This window comes from Rana temporaria, chromosome 3, assembly GCF_905171775.1.
Source record: "Rana temporaria chromosome 3, aRanTem1.1, whole genome shotgun sequence".
NCBI classification, from domain to species: Eukaryota; Metazoa; Chordata; class Amphibia; order Anura; family Ranidae; genus Rana; species Rana temporaria.
In genome coordinates, this window is record NC_053491.1 from 428,506,085 (window position 1) to 428,527,317 (window position 21,233).

Genomic DNA, 21,233 nt, shown 5'->3' on the forward strand with positions numbered 1-21,233 from the left:
TCCACTGGCTCAGAAAATAGTCTAGTGGTTCTTTTTAGGGTTTTCATTAGGAACAATGAACTTAAATAAGGTTAGGAGCATGGCATACTCCAAGGAACTGCAAACTGAAAGACTCCTCGATTTCTGGATGCACTTGTACACAGTTACGGACTGCACAGTACACACTGAATGTCCCACAGGATCTCTTTGCTGCTGGGAACCTTTACTCCTTCCAGAGTTAAAAGCTACACACTGTCACTCACCTTTAACACAGGGGTCTTCTACTCACATAGCCACAGGATTGTCGGTTACCTCTTGCCAATATAACCAGGCTCTTCCTAGTAAGGGAGATGTAGACTCACACCTCCACAGGACAACTGGACTCTTTCCCACCAGCTTCCTCCTGATCCAACTTGATCCCTGGACACAGATTTGCCAATAGGCCCCCCAGCTAAGCCTAGTTGGCCTGGGACCTCTGTGTCTTCTTCAAAGCATTCTCAAGGATCCTGCACCAGAGGGGTAAAACCCCTGCACAGGAGTCTCCTCCTGCATGAATGGACCCAGGAACACTATACACTGCTGTCCAGGCCTCAGACTATATCTCCTCACCTTCTGGGCACACCTCCCCAGGGATTGGCTGAAATATTCATGCTGTCTGTTCTGCTCTCTCTCCTAATTTGCTTCTAGAAGCCTCTATAAGACAGGGAAGCAACAGAACAACAGCCTATGAAACCCTGAGCAGCCCTTAGCTATCAACCCCTACTCCACTGATTATAGAGGAGCCGGACTAAATTTACCTAGAAGGCTGCTCTAAACTAGGTGGGTGCATGTACAGTAAGGTGACCAGATTTTTAAAATGAAATCCGGGGACATATTTTTTTTTTTTACTAGTAATGGTGGCAATCATCGACTCTCTGCCCGTCGCCACCGCTGCCCGCCTCACTGCCTGTCAAGTCTCACTCTCCGGGCCCTGGGCTACTACTGGGTGGGGAGCGGAAGAAGATCACTCTGCCAGGGAAGGAGATAGGCAGGTGGCTGGCCGGGACTTGAGCCAATGCAGAAGAACACATGAGCGAAGCTGAATGGGCATGCACCGAAACTGAAGACATATTCCCTCCGCTCCAACCAGCACATGATCATCAGAAAGGGGCACAGATAATGGAAAAAATACACCCCCCTCCCCCCAAGCTACTAGGAGCGGCAGAGTGGGGGGGGGTAATTCAGATTTTTTTTTTTATTCTGCACTGACTGTCTTTGAAATTGCCCCAGCCCCTGTTCAAATCCAATCTGGGGACAAAACTGGGGACAGACTTGGCCCGGGGACAGTGTGCTCAATCTGGGGACTGTCCCCTGAAACCGGGGATGTCTGGTCACCCTAATGTACAGCACCCAACCCCTTACCCCACCAGCCATGATCTGTTTATATTGCAAAGAGAAGCACAGAGACCCAATGATGACATCACTGGATTTTAAACAAGGTATGTATTGAAAACAGGCTCACTCCCAAGCCACTGCTCTGCGTGTCCCCGCTCTGGACCCTGTCCCCTCTCTCTCCTCTTTGGCTCACTGGCTTCAGCTGCTGTCTCAGCCAATGAGGAGGGAGAGTCCCTGGAAACCCAAGGCTCTCATGCACATCGCTGGACCTCAATTGCATAGAGAATTTTTTTTTTGTATCTTATTACCAGTTAGATGGGGAGGGGATTGGGAGAAGCTAAGAAAGGCAGAATAAACTTCCTCTTCAAATGTCAGTGTTTGGAGATTAAGGTAATATTTGCAACACAATCCCATAGACAGAGGATCAGGAATTCCTAACATGATCTACCCAGGCGTGAAGTATTAACGCCTTCTCAGGCACAATTTCACAAAACAACCTGAGAAATAAAGGGAAATGTAAGTTATTGCTTAAATTGACGTAGACATTTTCACAAAGCTATGTAAGTGAGACTCTGTGCTTTCCCCATTCAGTTAATTTGGATTTAACACACCAAACTTGTATTGTGTAATAATGCATAAGCGGGTTCATATACCAGAGAAAGAAGATCTATCTACATTGACCAGAGCAGCCAGTTCCTTTCTGTGTATACGTAAGTCTACATTTCTCATGCCATCCAACCAAATATTGTCTTTTTTTAAACAATTTGAAAAATTGGATTTAAAAAATAATCTTCATATAACTAAAAGGTATTTTTTTAAAATTCTGTATAAAAAATAGAAGGGTTACAACCTCTTTTAAGTTAGCAATGACCCGGAATTTGCTTTGACCCAAATTCGGTAGGTTATAATTTATTATTTGTATTGAATTCAGGGGAGTTTTTATGTTCACCCATTGGCCTTTAAAGGGCTACTAAGCAAGTTATTGTTACAAATGGATCTGGGAAATCCCCACAGCCCCCATATTTCTTGTTTCTTTTGTTGTACTGGCTGATCTCCTGTACTAAAATTATAAACCCTAATTTCACTGTAGACTGTAATTATGAGATGCCACAGTAAAACTGAGTTGTGAATATCTGAAGTTCCTTCAGCCAACCAGTAGGAGGTTTATTACCATTGGTCCATGATGATGTGAGTCTCTTTTCCACCAGGCTGTGGCTGGGGAGGTACTGGTGGACAGATCTGATTTGTTAGGCCCATAGCATGTGTGGTGCCTAGCATGTGCTCTGGGCTGGGAGTTAGGCCTTAAGTGGTCTAGGAAGCTGTCCTGCCCCGTTCAGGCAGAAGCTATGCCAAGATAAAAACCAGGAGGTGGACCCTGCTGGACATACTCCCAACTGTCCCGGATTCGCCATGAACATCCCGGGAATTGATGTAAATCCTGGAGTCCCAGCGAACCAAACTTGAGACCAGTGCCAGAATAAGTTCCAGCACTTGGCCCAGCAGGTCCGCACTAGCCCTGGCACCAGTAGCTGCTGCCCGAGGCTTGTGCCGGGTGCCTGGGGTCCTGCAATCCGCATCCACTTCTCTTCATGGCAGCCGACATCTCTCACAGCCAGCTGCCTCTCTGGGTCGGTGCACAGACCCGTAAACCCGCCTCCTTCACCTCCTCCCTGGCTCTGATGTCTTCCTGTGTACTGACAGGAGGAGGGACAGGGCTCTGCACATGCTGATCTGAGGTCTGTGAATATTTTCATTAATGTCAACAGTCACAGGGGAAACAGTGTATCTGTATCCGGTGAATGCCTAATGTACCACCAGCCACAGAATACAAGGTTGTTTGCTGTCAGGTGGCCGTGGGCTAATTTTTGAAGCCTGTAATGGCCGACACTTACTTCTGTATCCGTTGAATGCCTAATGTACCACCAGCCACAGAATACAAAGTTGTTTGCTGTCCGGTGAACGCCTGTGGCTGTGGGCTAATTTTTGGGGCCTGTAATGACCGACACTTACTTCTGTATCCGATGAATGCCTAATGTACCACCAGCCACAGAATACAAGGTTGTTTGCTGTCAGGTGAACGCCTGTGGGCTAATTTTTGGGGCCTGTAATGGCCGAAACTTACTTCTGTATCCGGTGAATAGCTTAATGTACCTCCAGCCACAGAATACAAAGTTGTTTGCTGTCAGGTTAATGCCTGTCGGCTAATTTTTGGGGCTTGTAATGGCCGACACTTACTTATGTATCCAGTTTTTCACTTAATACTTCTGGTAGGTCAGTGTCCATGTTGTGGGACTATTTGTGCACAGCTAGTAAGTATTTTGTGGCTGCAAATATGACCTGAAGGTTTATAATATTCACCTGCCAATAAAGTCAATGGGGCCCGCTGCGAACTTGCGGTTTGTGGATATTTGAAAAAGTTCGCGATTAGTGTTCGCGAACCGTCCATCACTAGTCCCTATCCCTAATCTAACTACAGTTGCGTGCCTGCTCAGCATACCTACAGAGGTGAAAGTCCATAACAGATAGTGTCCTTCAGAACTGCAGTTTCTTGTGTTACTACATGTCATAGCATTCCCTGTGCAGGCTTCTCATGTGCAGATAGAGACTCTCCCTTGTGCAGATGGTTGCTGGTTCTAAAGGGTTAAATCTTCCTCTGTGAGCCTCTTGCTTCTTCCCATGTGGCTGGAGCTGTCTGGGCAGTGCCTTCCCCCTTTTTATATGAAACAGGGATGAGGGCAGTGCCCTGCAAAAAGCCAGGAAATCGTGAACTGCATTAACCCTTCCCTAACCTGGACAGACCAGCTAGCCTACCACTCAACTTTTTGCGATGGGAACAAGGTACACCACTTAGAAAAAGTATGTAGGCATACAGCACACCCCCTGCTACGCCCCCTTAAAGGATAATTATGCAAAAAAAGAAGATTAGTTAAACCCACAAGTGCTTTTTTTTACACTACTATTTATTTATACTGGCTTTTGAAATTTACAATTTCAAGAATTTAGAAATTGGATGAAAGGTTTAGCACTGGGAAACACTTTTTGAAAGATAGTGCATTTTACATACAACTACACAGATCGGACCAAAATGGGGGACAAATGAGGAGGAAAGAGGGACAGAGGGACTTTGTTTCAAATCAGGGACAGTCCCTCGTAATAGGGGGCAGTTGGGAGCTATGAGCTAGCTATCTTACTACATGAAACATTCCCCTCGTAGGCAGCTGCCCACAGCCTGCCTACATGCTCCTAATGCTGACCCTCCCTCCTTGTCTGAGGGTAGATGGGCATTACTAGACATGTGCAAGTCGTTTAGTTTCTAATTCTTTTTTTTAACTAATTTTGAGAAATTCGTTCATTCCGAATTTTCGTATTTCCGAATTTTTCAAATTCCGAATTTTCGGATTTCCGAACATTTCGAATTTCCGAATTTTCTTATTTCCGAATTTTTGTATTTCCGAATTTTTCGTATTTCCGAAATTTCGTATTTCCGAATTTTCGTATTTCTGAATTTTTTAATCTCCGAATTTTCGTATTTTCAAATTTCGGAAATTCGGATTTTCGGAAATTTGGATTTTCAGAAATTTGGAATTTCCGAAATTTAAATTTCCGAATTTTTCAATTTCCGAATTTTCGAATTGTTTAATTTCCGAATTTTCGTATTTCCGAATTTTCAAATTTCCGAAAATCAGAATTTCGGAAATTTCAAGAATTTTAGATTTTCGAATTTTGCAATTTCGGAAATTCCGAAATTCCGAATTTCGAAAATCCAAATTTCCTAAAATCCAAATTTCCGAAATTCGTAAATACGAAAATTCGGAAATAAATCAGTGCTAATAACAGTGCTCTTAATTTTCGAATTTGTTAATTTTCGAATTTTTGAATTATGGAATTTTAGAAATTTTAATTGTCCGAATTTTCAAATTTTCGAGATTCCGAATTTTCAAATTTTCGAATTGGAATTTCGAAATTTTGACAATTCGGAATCTCGAAATTTCGAAAATTCGGAATCTCGAAAATTCGAAAATTCGGAATCTCGAAATTTCGAAAATTCGGAATCTCGAAATTTCGAAAATTCGGAATCTCGAAATTTCGAAAATTCGGAATTTTGAAATTTCGAAAATTCGGAATTTTGAAGTTTCGAAAATTCGGAATTTTGAAGTTTCGAAAATTCGAAAAACGAAAATTCGAAAATCTAAAATTTTAAAAAAATTGTATTTACGAATTTTCGAAATTACTATTTTTTTTAAATTTTCGAATCTTCGAATTTTTAAATTTCCGAATTTTCGTATTTCCGAATTTCGTATTTCTGAATCCTGTCCCCCTCCATTTCTTTTCCCCATCCTAAAGACACCCTACTACTTTCTGTGCCCCATCCTGACAGCATATTATCCCTCCCTCCTCCTAACTCTCTCAGCACCCTCTTCCTGCACCCTACATCAACTTTATGCAGATTTTCTTCTCTTTACTGTTTCAGCCTCTCCCCCCTCTGCCAATTTAGCCTATCAGCATAGTACTTATGACTTGTAAAAATAAAAATAAATTGTCAGGTAGATTACTGGCAGTGCATTTAGAGTAGAGGACTGTCCTCACCCCTTGCAGCATAAGCATTTAGACAGTGGGGACCTCAGAGGAATCTGGGAGATATTACTAGTTTTTGCCACAGAGCTTCAAGCATAGAGAGCAATGTCCTACACTGAGGTTTCTATCACATTAATTTTCCCTGTAACGTAATAGTAACACACCTTCTACACCCAAACCTAGCACTAACCCTTCCTGTAACCCTAAAACGAATCCTCTCCCCAACCCTCAGTAAAATACAACCTTAAAGCAAATATTAAAGACACATATTAATACCAATCTGTAATCATTTACACATCACAAAATTTGAAAAGCAGTACAAGGATCTTTTGCAGTATGCTCAGAGAGTGGGATGGAGAAGCAGCACAAGGAGTCAATCAGTTGTGTTACAATGCAAGGAGCATGCTCAAAAGAGAAGAGAATAGAGAGAGGGCAGCACAGTGGTGCAGTGAGTAGCACTTTCGCCTAGCAGCAAAAGGGTCGCTGGTTCGAATCCCGACCACGACACCATCTGCCTGAAGTTTGCATGTTCTCCCTGTGCATGCGTGGGTTTCCTCCGGGTACTCTGGTTTCCTCCCACACTCCAAAGACATGCTGGTAGGTTGGATCTTGTCCAAATTGGCCCAGTATATATGTGTATGACTGTGTGTCCCAAGCGTGTCATGATCCTATGGGGTAAAATGACCGCACCAGCCAAGCAGACTCTGGCTGGAAAAAGCGCCCAGAGGCGATTCAGTTCGCATGAGTTGCGCTATACAAGTCATTCATTCATTCATTCATTCATTCAGAGATCAGTCTGCTGCTTCTCCTTTCACTGTCCATTCAGAGGGTGGAAGTGGGAAGAGAACCTGTAAGTCAGGGCTCAAGTCCTGCGGGAACGCGTGGGAACGGAGTTCCTGCACTTTTTTTTACAGCAGGAACGCAGTTCACTTTGCAGGACTAGAGCAGCCGAGCCGCCCGAGCCAATCCTTCACTGAGCGGCAATGCCCAGCTTGACTCACTGTCAGGGGCAGGCGAACCTTAGTAATCTTTTATATTACTGGTTGCTTCCTGTATATGGATTCATCGGGTAGTGTCACTTCCTCAATGCTGCAATGTTTCCTGAGAGCTTTTGTCATTGTTCCCAGGAGACATTGCAGAGGTCTGTCGCGAGTTATCGCCGGATTTAGAAAGAACTTGCTTAAAAAAAAAGGGGAAAAGTAAATAGTAATTATGCATATGAGCGTATAATTTTTTTTTTTTTTTGGTGGGGGAGTGGATCTTGCGTGGGAGTTCCCACACTTTTTTTCCCCAGAACTTGACCCCTGCTGTAAGTGAAACTTCAGCAGAGAAAGCTCAGGTCTCCTGCCCTGCCAGCCAGAGCTGTGCAGTATGAGAGGACTGACTGGATGGACAGGAGTACAAAACCTTTGTCATGTGAAGTAGTACCATATATATATTTTATATGTTGTGACTAGGGATGAGCTTCGAGTTTGAGTCAAACTCATGTTCGACTCAAACATTGCCTGTTCGCCGAACAGCGAACAATTTGGGGTGTTCGCGGCAAGTTCGAAAAGCCGCAGAACACCCTGGAAAAGTCTATGGGAGAAATCCAAAGTGCTAATTTTAAAGGCTTATATGCAAGTTATTGTCCTAAAAAGTGTTTGTGGACCCGGGTCCTGCCCCAGGGGACATGTATTAATGCAAAAAAAAGGGCAATTTTTTCAGGAGCAGTGATTTTAATAATGCTTAAAAGGGAAATATTCCTTTAAATTTCGTACCTGGGGGTGTCTATGGTATGCCTGTAACGTAGCGCTTGTTTCCCGTGCTTAGAACTGTCCCTGCACAAAGTGTCATTTCTGAAGGATAAAAAGTTATTTAAAATCACTGCTCCCGAAAAAAACTGCCGTTTTTAAAACTTTTTTTTGCATTAATACATGTCCCCTGGGACAGGACCCAGGTCCCCAAACACTTTTTAGGACAATAACTTGCATATTAGCCTTTAAAATTAGCACTTTAGATTTCAAACATTCGAGTCCCATAGACTTTAATGGGGTTCGAAAGTTCACACAAACTTTTGGTCTGTTCGCAGGTTCTGGTGCGAACCGAACGGGGGGGGGGGGGGCGGTGTTCGGCTTATCCCTAGTTGTGACAGTGCAAGGTCCTACAATGGTGTGAGTTTAGGAAATTGATATGGAAATGACAAAAGATTATCAAAGTTGTGGTTTGAGAAGCTGCTGAGTATTTGCTACGTGTTTTAAGCTTTCTCCAGGTTTTGCAATCCTGGATCAGAGCCTGAAGCTTGAAGGTTCCAAAGTGTCTTGGGTGGGATGGAACCTTCAATCTTGTGTCCAGGTTTGGCTGGAGGCCTGCAGTCTGTGTGAGTACTCTGGTGTGCAGGGTCGTTATAAGCCAAGTCTGATGAGAGCTCATTTTGGAGGCAGAGCCCTGCCTTCTGACCTCCTGGTCTTCTCCATTCCCTGGATATATAGTGTTGAGGTATTGCCAGCATGACATTCATTAAAGTTTATGGCAATGTTGGTGAAATGCATCTTTTTATTATCATATAAATGCTCATGCAAGAGATCTCCCAGACAGCGAGTGGTGCAACCCACATATTGAATAGAGCAAAAACCACATGTAACAACATAAACCAATTTTTTTGGTATTGCAATTAATAAAGGTCATTTTCAAATCGTTTTTGTTACTTGTAGAATGTACTGCTTCTCTTCACATGTGAGCAGAAGGGACATCTACCTGCTCCACCTTTAAGAAGTATCTTTAAAATTAAGCCATTGTAGGATTTCGTTTTCATGCTAGAAAAAAATCTAGGTGATAAATACCTATGGAAAATAGATAAACAACCTTATCCCTTTTGCTAGAATTTGTGAATACACAGGGTCATTAACCACTTGCCTACCAGGCACTTACACCTCCTTCCTGCCCAAGCCATTTTTCAGCTTTCATCGATGTAAATTTAGTAAACTAAGTCATTTTTCACCTTTACTGATGTGCGCTGATGAGGCGGCACTGATGGGCACTGATAGGCTGAGCTTGTAGGCATTGATGAGGTGGCACTTATGGGCACTCATAAGGCGGGATATATGTGCACTGATTAGGTGGCACTGATGAGGAGGCACTAATATGCCACACAGATAGGTGGCACTGATATGTGGCATTGATGAGCACTGTTAGGCGTCACTGGTGGGAACTAATAGGCTGCACTGGTGGGCACTAATATGCAGCACTGGTGGGCACTGATAGGCGGCATGGATAGGCGGTACTGATGGGCATTGATGGGTGGCACTGATGGGCGACACTGATGGGCATTGATTGACAGCAGTGCTGGGCATTGATGGGCAGCACTGATAGGCATTGCTAATAGGCACTGATTGGTACCACTTGTGGGCAGTGGTGGGCACTGATTGATGCCACTGGTGGGCACTGATTGCTGACACTGATGGGCAATGGTGGGCACTGATTGCTGACACTTAATTGATATGCTGTAATCAGGGCACTGATGATCAGTGCCCTGAATACAATCTTACATGTCCCCCTGTGGGGAGATGCCATTGATAGGCTCTCCTCGCCACATACTCTGTCAGTATGAGGTGAGGAGAGCCGATTACCGACATCTCCGTGTTTACATGTGACCAGCTGTGATTTTACACAGCCGATCACATGGTAAAAGAGCCGCGGACGCGGCCCTTTACAGAGATCAGGGTCGCGCCATGTCCTAGCAACACGGCGCGGCCGCAATCAGCGCGCTATATGCCCACGCAGACGTGCGAGAGCGGGCGATCTGTAACGCCATCATATGACTTTGTCCCAGAACGAGAGCAGCCCTGCTGTCATTTGACGGTGGGCTGGCGGCAAGCAGGTAAAGAGTACCAGCATAGCTCCCAACTGTCCCTGATTTCGAGGGACTGTCCCTGATTTGGAACAAAGGGCCAGATCCACAAAAGGGATACGACGGCGTATCTACTGATACGCCATCGTATCCCTGTTTCTATCTTTGGAACTGATCCACAGAATCAGTTTCCAAAAGATAGGGAGAAGATCCGACATGTGTAAGGGACTTACACTGTCGGATCTTAGGATGCAGTACCGCATCCGCCGCTGGGGGCATTTCGAGTCAAAATGCCGCTTCGGGTATGCAAATTAGCACTTACGGAGATCCACGAAGCTTTTCAGCTTCGTTTTTTCTCCGTAAGTATTAGTTTGCAATCGTAAAATTAGGGCTGCTTTTACAAGGCCTAAACTGTTTAGGCCGTGTAAAAGTAGACCCTTCTATCCCGCGTCGCCGTCTTTTTTTTTTCAATTTTTTTTCCCGCCGCAACTCGTATTTTTTTTTACGCCCGTCGCGATTCTCAAAACCCGGCGCAACGTAAAACCGCGCTAAGCACGTCGGGAAAAAACCGTTGTGAGCATGCGTAGTACGGCCGGCGCGGGAGCGCGCCTAATTTAAATGGGGCTCGCCCCATTTGAATAGGAACGCCTTGCGCCGGCCGGATTTAAGTTACACAGCCGAAAATTTCTAGGTAAGTGCTTTGTGGATCGGGCACTTAGGTAGAAATTTTCCGGCCGTGTAACTTAAATTGAAAAAGTTACGTTGCGCCGGGTTTTTGTGGATCTGGCCCATAGTCCCTTTGTCCCTCTTTCCCCTCATTTGTCCCTCATTTTGGTCTGATCCATATAGTTTCCTCCAAATTCTAAATTGCAAAATGTAAAAGCCGAATATAAAGGAATAATCGTGGTAAAAAAAAGCCCTTGTGGATTTAATTAACTTTTGGGGGTTAATTCTCCTTTAAGGGGGTGTGGCAGGCGCGTGTCTTATGCCTACATACATTTGATAGTAGGTGTCCCTCATTCCCATCTCAAAATGTTGGGAGGTATGGTACCAGTAAATCCCTTTTAACTATTTCTTTATTTTATTAAACTCTGCACTATTTGAGATTGAAAAAACTGGCAAACCACCAGCCCTGGTTTATCAATATTTAAAGCTCTTTTAAGAACCAGTGCAGGGTATCCTTCCTGTAAGAAATAATTCCATATTTATTTTGTTTATCAAAATCATCATTATTGCTAATTGGTCTGCGGAGTCTTAAAAACTGTCCGTCAGGAATACCTTTGATGGCATGATTAGGATGCCCTGAACCATTTTAAGCTAAGTATTTCCAGCTGATGGTTTTCTGTACAACTTAGAGGTCCAATAAGAGTTAAATCAAGAAAATAAATCAAGATATAATCCATATGGCCTGTGAATTCCAAATGTATTTCATTTGCATTCAAATTCTCTCTATCTCTCTCTCTCTCTCTCTGTCAGTTTAAGTGGACGGTCATGTCTTGGTAGGTTTGCAGTTGTGCCATACTCCTTCCATTTTTGGATGATGGATTGAACAGTGCTTCATGAGATGTTCATAGCTTGGGATATTTTTTATAACCTAATCCTGCTTTAAACTTCTCCACAACTTTATCCCTGACCTGTCTGATGTGTTCCTTGGCTTTTATGATGTTTCTTCACTAAGATTCCTAGCAAACCTCTGAGGGCTTCAAAGAACAGCTGTAATTATACTGGGATTAAAGGAGAAGTCCAGCCTGAGCTCGTTTGGCTGGGCTTCTCCTAAGGGTCACAGGAGTGCAATTCCTTTTGCTGAAGTGGTCTGAAGTCCACTCTCTGCTGAGATGGCGTGCTGCTGAGATGGCCGCTCCCCGCCCAGCCACAGCTTCAAGTGCTCCAGTAAGCAGGAGAGCTGCTGATTGAAAGTCAGCATCTCTCCCCTCGGGGAGCTGAGAGAACTCAGCAGTGTTCTCAGTACAAAGGCAGCGGGGGACAGATGCAGCATTGGACTGGTGCTGCATCCACCTAGGTAAGTATGATTATGGGGGGAAACATCCCATACTTTTCTTTTAGATTACACACAGGTGGACTCTATTTACTAATCAGGTGACTTCTGAAGGCAATGGGTCCCACTAGATTTTATTTAGAAGTATCCAGAGCTTTTTTTCTCAGAAAATAGGTGCAGGAACTCAACCACGACCTGTTCAGATTTCACAAACAGTAGAAGGGTCTTAAAGGGGCATTAAATACCAGAATTGCATTACATACAGAGTGCAGAGTTCAAGAGGTTACAAAACTGTCACCTGTAAACACAGAAACCAGACTTCTGTGTTTACAGGTGATTGTGGTGAACAAGCACCAAAGAGTCTGAGCCAGAGGTGGTGGAACTGAGTTCCCCCAAGTTCCCCCTGAAAAAAAGCCCTGGAAGTATCAGAGTTAAGGGGGCTGAATACAAATGCACGCCACACTTTTCAGATTTATTTGTAAAAAAATTGAAAACCGCATCATTTTTCTACCACTTCACAATTATGTGCCCCTTTATGTTGGTCTATCACATAAAATCCCAATAAAATACATTTAAGCTTTTGATTGTAAAATTACAAAATGTGGAAAATTTCAAGGGGTATGAATGCTTTTTCAAGGTACTGTATGTGTATACAGTGGGGCAAAAAAGTATTTAGTCAGCCCCAATTGTGCAAGTTCTCCCACTTAAAAAGACGCGAGAGGCCTGTAATTGTCATCATAGGTATACCTCAACTATGAGAGACAAAATGTGGAAACAAATCCAGACAATCACATTGTCTGATTTGGAAAGAATTTATTTGAAAATTATGGTGGAAAATAAGTATTTGGTCTCCTACAAACAAGCAAGATTTCTGTCTCTCACAGACCTGTATCTTCTTCTTTAACCACTTAAAGCGGGAGTTCACCCATTTAAAAAAAAAAAAAAAATCTCCCCTTAGCTTCCTGCTCGTTCGGTCTAGGGGAATCGGCTATTTATATTAAAATATGTGCAGTACTTACCCGTTTTCGAGCTGCATCTTCTTCCGCCGCTTCCGGGTATGGGTCTTCGGGAGCGGGCGTTCCTTCTTGAGTGACAGCCTTCCGAGAGGCTTCCGACGGTCGCATCCATCGCGTCACTCGTAGCCGAAAGAAGCCGAACGTCGGTGCGGCTCTATACTGCGCCTGCGCACCGACGTTCGGCTTCTTTCGGAAAATCGTGACGCGATGGATGCGACCGTCGGAAGCCTCTCGGAAACCTGTCAATCAAGAAGGAACGCCCATTCCCGAAGCCCATACCCGGAAGCGACGGAGAGGATGCGTCTCGTAAACGGGTAAGTACTGCACATATTTTAAAATAAATAGCCGATTCCCCTAGTAATAACGAGCAGGAATCTAAGGGGGAAAAGTGCCCTCTAAGGCCCCATACTCACGACCAAACATGTCTGCTGAAACTGGCCCGCAGGCCAGTTTCAGCAGACATGTTTGGTCGTGTGTGGGCGCGAGCGGGCCGAATTCCAGCAAACATTTGCCCGCCGGGCCTTTTCCCAGCAGGCAAATATTCCTGGACTTGTTTTAAAACAGCCCGCTGGAATTCAGCCCGCTCGGACATGTACGGTCGTCAGTACAGACCTACCGTACATGTCCAGGCGCCCGCCGTCCCTCGCATGCGTCGAATGACTTCGACGCATGCGTGGAAGCATTTTAAAGGCGGGCCGCCCACGTCGCCGCGTCATTGTCGCGGCGACACCGCGTCATCGACGCGGCGACACCGCGGACACGCCCCGCGTATTGTTTACGCGCGGACTTCTGTACGATGGTGTGTACAACCATCGTACAGAAGCCCTCTGGCAGACATGTATGGTGAAAACGGTCCGACGGACCGCTTTCACCATACATGTTTGTCCGTGTGTACCCGGCCTAAGGGTGAACCCCCGCTTTAAGACCCGGACCTTTAGGCAGCTGAAGGACCTGGCCAGTTTTTGCGATTCGGCACTGCGTCGCTTTAACTGACAATTGCGCGGTCGTGCGACGTGGCTCCCAAACAAAATTGACGTCCTTTTTTTCCCACAAATAGAACTTTCTTTTGGTGGTATTTGATCACCTCTGCGGTTTTTATTTTTTGCTATTTTTTTTTTTTATAACCTCAGTCTAGGCTGATACGTATTCTACATATTTTTAGTAAAAAAAAAAAAAATCGCAATAAGCGACTGGTTTGCGCAAAAGTTATAGCGCCTACAAAATAAGGGACAGAATTTTTTTTTTTTTTTTTTTACTAGTAATGGCGATCTGCGACATTATGGCGGACACATCGGACACTTTTGACACATTTTTGGCACCATTCACATTTATACTGCAATCAGTGCTATAAATATGCACTAATTACTGTATAAATGTGACTGGCAGGGAAGGGGTTAACACTAGGGGGGGGGAGGAAGGGGTTAAATGTATTCCCTATATAGTGTTCTAACTGTGGGGGAAGGGGGGTGACTGGGGGAGGTGACCGATCTGTGTCCCTATGTACAAGAGACACAGATCGGTCTCCTCTCTCCCTAACAGCACGCTGTCAGTGTGAGAGCCGGCAATGAGAAATGATCTCATATGTTTACATGTTTACATATGAGATCATCTCTCATTGGCCGCACAGATCGCCTAGCAAACGGCCACTCCGATTGGCCGTTCATGGCGATCTGTGATTGGCTGTGTCCAAGGGACACGGCCAGCACAGAAGTTCCCCGATGCGCGCTCGGGAGCGCGGAAAGGGGCGGACGTGAAAACACGGCGCCCCAGAGAAGTAGAACCACCCTGCGGGCGTATAGAGTTGTACGGACGTCGGGAAGTGGTTAAAACAGTGGTGCCCCCTTAACCTCCCTGGCGGTATGATTCTTTCAGAAAAAACATGCTGAAAGCGGTACCATTATTTGCAAGGAAATTTGGCGTTTTATATTGTAGGTCTGTAATTTTTAGAAATAACTCACTTAAATCTGACCAAACAAGATTCTAATAGGCATCCCGGGTATGACATTTTTTTTAAAAACAAAATTATAAATTATAATATAATAAATAATTATAAATAATTATAACAAATAATAATATAATTATAATAAAAATTATTCAATAATGTAATCAAATCAAAATCACTGAAATTTGCTCAGTTGCAGAATTGTCGCTGTCATTATTTTTATTTTTTTATGACGAATTTCCCCACAAATCGCTATCGCACAATTCTGCAAGTGATTATAATTTATTATCACGTTTTTTTAGCTGATCTAAAACCATTTTTGACATAAAGGGACACTTTTGGTTGCTATGGACAATCTACAGTTTGCAGGGAGAAAGAAACGTTTTTATTATATAAAATGACATGCATGACACAGGACAGACCACTAGGGACAAGGGGGGTGTGTTTTTTTTACATACAGTACTGTAATCTATAAGATTACAGTATACTGTATGTAAGGTGTTTGTTTACTTTTTTGAATTTGGCGCCGTTCTCCGTCCCCGTGCGTCGTAACGTCGCAGGGAACGGAGATCGGCGTTACACAGAGGCACTGTGTGAATCGAGCGAGGTCCCGCTCGCTCACACAGCGCGGTGGTATCGCTGGATCCAGGGACAAGGTAAGTAAACCATGCCTGTGGATCTAGCGAGGCAAGCCCGAGTCTGACTCTGGGTTACCGCTCGCAGCAGGAAAATCTAACCCCGAGTCAGACTCGGGAATACCGCCAGGCAGGTTAAGGAACAAAGCTGATGTCATAAAGCTATGTCCCCGATAGGCTTCCTCAAAGGGGATTTGCGATTTTTCCCTACTGTATTTGTGGTATTGTGATTTTACTAAATATTCCATAATAAAGGTGATTTTAGAAATAAATTTAAAACTACCTGACACAAATCTTTCCTGTAACCCCAGTACTAAAGTAAGGTACACACTATATGAAAATGGGAAGAAAAATTCCGTCCGATTTACGATTTTCCTTTTAACATACAATTCAGACTTTCCAAACAAAAATTTCCAAAGGGTCAAACTCCAAAATATTTTTCGTATGTGAACACAACTAATGATTTTCGCTTAATGTGTACTGTTTTCATACAAGAAAAATCAGATACAAAAGACTGTGCAAGATCAGAAACAATAAACAACACAAAAAGCCGTTTGTCGTACGAGAATTTTCATACATTATTTCTATCCCCCGTTTTGGCTTGCTGTGAAACATCGATGAAAACCGAACAATCATTAACCTGATTTTCTTATATTGTGTATCCACCTCAACACTAATCCTGCCTGTAACCCTAAAACTAGCCCACACACTATGGGCCAGATTCACACGGAGATACGACGGAGTATCTCAGATACTCCGTCGTATCTCTCAGAGTATCTATGCGACTGATTCATAGAATCAGTTATGCATAGATATAGTTACATAGTTAGTCAGGTTGAAAAAAGACACAAGTCCATCCAGTTCAACCACAAAATAAATAAATAAATAAATAAATAAATAAACAAACAAAATAAAAAACACAATGCAATCCCATACACCCAACTCCATACCCACAGTTGATCCAGAGGAAGGCAAAAAACCCCAGCAGAGCATGATCCAATTTGCTGCAGCAGGGGGAAAAATTCCTTCCTGATCCCCCGAGAGGCAATCGGATTTACCCTGGATCAACTATACCTATAAATGCTAGTACTCGGTTATATTCTGTACATTTAGGAAAGAATCCAGGCCTTTCTTAAAGCAGTCTACTGAGCTGGTCAGAACCACCTCTGGAGGGAGTCTGTTCCACATTTTCACAGCTCTTACTGTGAAGAAACCTTTCCGTATTTGGAGATGAAATCTCTTTCCCTCTAGACTTTACGAGTGCCCCCTTGTCCTCAGTGTTGACCGTAAAGTGAATAACTCAACACCAAGTTCACTATATGGACCCCTTATATATTTGTACATGTTGATCATATCCCCCCTTATTCTCCTCTTCTCAAGAGTGAATAAATTTAGTTCTTCTAATCTTTCCTCATAGCTGAGCTCCTCCATGCCTCTTATCAGTTTGGTTGCCCTTCTCTGCACTTTCTCCAGTTCTCCGATATCCTTTTTGAGTGAATTGTTTTACACTGTCGGATCTTAGGATGCAGTACCGCGGCCGCCGCTGGGGGGAGTTTGCGTTGTAAACCAGCGTCGGGTATGCAAATTAGGAGTTACGGCGATCCACGACGGATTTTCGCGTTCGATACGTCGGCGCTAATCTAGTTTCCCGCCGCAAAGTTAGTCGTCGTTTTTGGTGCCTTACCTTTACACAGCAATTGTATTGCTGTATAAAGTATGGCCGTCGTTCCCGCGTCGAAATTTTAAAATTCACATCGTTTGCGTAAGCCGTCCGGGAATACGGAATTACGCTACGCGCGTCGCCATTCGAAAAAATGACGTCACTTCGCGCAAAGCATGGCGGGAGTTACGAAACGGAGCATGCGCAGTAGGTCCGGCGCGGGAGCGCGCCTAATTTAAATGGCACACGCCCATTTAAATTACGCGGGCTTACGCTGGAGGCCGCCGGCGTAGTTTTCATCGCAAGTGCTTTGTGAATCAGGCACTTGCAATGAAAACTTGCGGCGGTGTAACGTATCTACGATACGTTACGCCGCCGCACTTCTACCTGAATCTGGCTCAATAAGCCTAAAATTAACCTTCCCTGTGACCTCAGAACAAACCCTCGCCTGTGTAAACGTAACCCCCTGTTTGAATACTCATCTGTCCTGAGCAGTGGTGGCTGGTGGTCAAAATGTTGGCACTACACAACCCCCCCAACTGCGATCCTCTCGCACTAGCGCCAACCCCCCCACCACGATTAATACCTTACTGCAGTAGAGGTGCGGGGAGGAGAATGAACTGCATCCAGGGTAGGAAAAGCAGCTGGGGCATTCAGCCAATTGGGTCTCAGGAGCCGCTTCCTCATTGGCCAGGAGGAGAAGAGTTCACCAGCTAGTGACAGGTTCCTTTTAAGTGTGTGTAAGTCACTTATGCTCTGTACACACGATCGGTTCGTCTGATGAAAACGGACCCGTGGACCATTTTTATCGGACGAACCGATCGTGTGTGGGCCCCATCGTTTTTTTTCCCCATCGGTGAAAAAAAATAGAACCTGTTTTTAATTTTTCTTATGGTTAAAAAAAAAAACGATAGAAAAAAACGATCGTCTGTGAGGAAATCCATCGGTCAAAAATCCATGCATTCTCAGAATCAAGTCGACGCATGCTCGGAAGCATTGAACTTCATTTTTCTCAGCACGTCGTTGTGTTTTAAGTCACCGCGTTGGACACGATCAGATTTTTAACCGATGGTGTGTAGGCAAGACTGATGAAAGTCAGCTTCATCGGATATCTGATGAAAAAATCCATCGGTTCGTTTTCATCAGACGAACCGATCGTGTGTACAGGGCATAACTGTGCCAAAATCACATCAGTGCAATTAAAAAAAAATTGAGAAAAAATATATATATTTACATACACACACAAACTATATATATATCTATATTAGATAGATAGATAGATAGATAGATAGATAGATAGATAGATAGATAGATAGATAGATAGATAGATAGATAGATAGATAGATAGATAGGTAGATAGATAGATGGGTAGATAGATAGATAGATAGATAGATAGATAGATAGATAGATAGATAGATAGATAGATAGATAGATAGATAGATAGATAGATAGATAGAGATATGAAAGAAATGTGTAAATTCCAGACAGCTTACCTAGGCTCCACTTCTTGATCATCTGTTTTGTCCACCTGCTCCGTAGAGATGTGAGCCCTTCTACACACTTCCACACCCACTCGTCTTCTCTTTTCACTGTAAATGTAGAAGCACACCTTCTGCAACGCTGTGTTGATGTCATTATTCCATTCATCCTATTATCGTTTTAACCTTCAGTATGTTTCTACCCTTCCCTTTCTGCTGTTGCATGTGTAAGGTGGGCAGTTTCACTCATCAGCCTAAAGTAGTAGAATTTTATTTCTTGGCTCATTACAAATGATGTTATTGGATTGAGTTTCCTTTTATTATAACAGAGGTATTGCAACCTGATACTGCTTCTATTCAATCAAAAACGAAATCCTGTTTGGAACACAAGCAAGGAAAAATAAAATTGTAGCTGAACTCCTTTTCTTTTTAATTCTTGCACAAAAGACTGAGATATATATTTATATTTCCATCTAGAGCGAATAAAAAATGTATTTCCCAATATTCCAGCTAAGGACACCCATTTATTTGGTTTCCTATTAAAACTAAACGCAGAGAAACCTGCTCTGCATTTTATTTATTTACTAGCTGAATACCCGGCGTTGCCCGGTCTTCCTATTTTAACCTTTTGGGGAGGAAAATCATAGTAATATAAATATACCCATCTTTTATATAAGGGTGTAGGTAAGGGTTAATTTAACTGTCATATATTTTTTTTTGGCATATAAGTAATATGTGTACCAGGTATTATTGAAATATCTCCAGGCGTACAGAAGTTATGTGGGAACATACATTTCCCATTGATTTGCATGGGACTTTAAACAAAAACCCCGACCCTCACAAATGGGGGTAGCTAAGGGATAAATTAACTATCCTATAGTTTAAGTGGACATATAAGTAACATGTGACCAAGTGTTATGGAAATATCTACAGCCGTTTGGAAGTTATGAAGTAACATGTATTTCCCATAGAGTTGAATGGGACTTTAAAGGAAAACCCCGACCATGGCAAATGGGGGTGGGTAAGGGTTAAACCACCTATCCTATGTTTGTTGCTGACATATAAGTAACATGTGTGCCAAGTTTCATGTTAATATCTTTAGCCATTTGGACGTGATGCTGGAACATACATACACACATTGAGTTTTATATATATAGATTACAGGTACCTACACAGTGCTTTACATATGTAGCAACCCCTAGTGATAAAGGGCCAGATTCACATACATTTACGCTACGCAGCGGCGGCGTAACGTAATCCATTTACGTTACACCGCCCCAAGTTTGCAGCGTAAGTGCCTGATTAACAAAGCACTTACCTGTAAACTTGCGGCGGTGTAACGTAAATGCTCTCGGCGCAAGCCCGCCCAATTCAAATGGGGCGGGCACCATTTAAATTAGGCGTGTTCCCGCGTCGAGCGTACTGCGCATGCTCCGTCTGGTAAATTACCCGACGTGCGCTGCGCTAAATGACGTCGCAAGGACGTCATTGGTTTCGGCGTTAACGTAAATGGCATCCAGCGCCATTCACGGACGACTTACGCAAACGACGTGATGTTTTAAATTTCGACGCGGGAACGACGGCCATACTTAACATGGCTTAGAACACCTAGGGCTCAGCCCTAATTTTACGACGCGTATCTCTACGGAAACAACGTAAAGTTAGAGCGACGGGTAACGCGGACGTTCGGGGATCACCGTAACTAGTCATTTGCATATTCTATGCAGACCTCAATGGCCTCGCCACCTAGCGGCCGGCATAGAATTGCATCCTAAGATCCGACAGTGTAAGTCAATTACACCTGTCGGATCTTAGGGCTATCTATGCGGAACTGATTCTATGAATCAGCCGCATAGGTAGGATGGGCGGATCACAGAGATACGACGGCGTATCAGGAGATACGCCGGCGTATCTCTTTTGTGAATCTGGCCCAGAGTGCTAGAGTTAGATTGTTTGGTAGTGTAGGTAAATGTGTCAGTCTTGGCTGGCAGCCAAGCCTGTGTGTTTTCGTGGGTCAGGGTTGAGTGACTCGGGGGGCTTGTACAACTCATAGGTAGCATCTCTGAGGTGCAGAAGGGACCCCTTCTCATGACACACGGAGGGATCCTGACCACTGCCAGGCAAATCTCCAGGAAGAAAGACAGCCAGGAGAGCAGCCAGGATGGCTGGTGAGTATTACAATCAGAAGACTGAAAGGCATGCCTGAAGGGACTGGGTGCAAGCAGTCTGGGATGGATGCGGCATTCTGGGAGAACTGGCAATTCCAGACGGGCTTGAATTTCCTAAAGAGGTGGTGCTGGGATCAGTAGCCGCTGGAATATGACAGCTAGCACTAAAGCAGGGGCGTTGTTAGGGTTGGGCTGGGGAGGCTGGAGCCCCGAATGGGTCCGTGAAAAGCCCCGAGTCTCGGCCATTAGGGATGTCACACATAGCCCCGAGTCCCGCCGAGCAGGGAACATTTTTTTGGGCTCCTGCGCTGTTATCTGTTTTTTTTTCAGCCCTTCCGCCTGATTGGCTGGTGGAACTGTCTGTCTCCCTCAATGTGGGAGTGGCGGGGAACACCAGCCAACCAGGCGGAAGGGCTGAAAATAACAGAATAACGGCGCAGGAGCCCAAGTGAAGTAGGCAGCGATTGGCGGGCGGTGGAGTGGGAGGCGCTGTGCCTCTGTGGTGCGCTGATTGGCCGTATGGGATAGGATATCCATCATGCCATGACGTGTACAGCGCGGCGGCGGCGCCAAGTTTGATT

At 44.2% G+C, this 21,233-nt stretch overlaps 1 protein-coding gene across 1 annotated transcript in view; it reads right to left on the bottom strand.

Moving 5' to 3' along the window:
* Window positions 1-18,659, bottom strand: part of LOC120933215 (carbohydrate sulfotransferase 9-like) — a 56,132-nt gene extending 37,473 nt beyond the window's left edge. Inside the window, exon 1 of the mRNA XM_040346299.1 lies at window positions 18,500-18,659. The gene's annotated coding sequence lies outside the window, so the exon portion shown is untranslated. The remainder of the gene's footprint in view (window positions 1-18,499) is intronic.
* Between the last annotated feature and the right edge of the window lie 2,574 nt (window positions 18,660-21,233).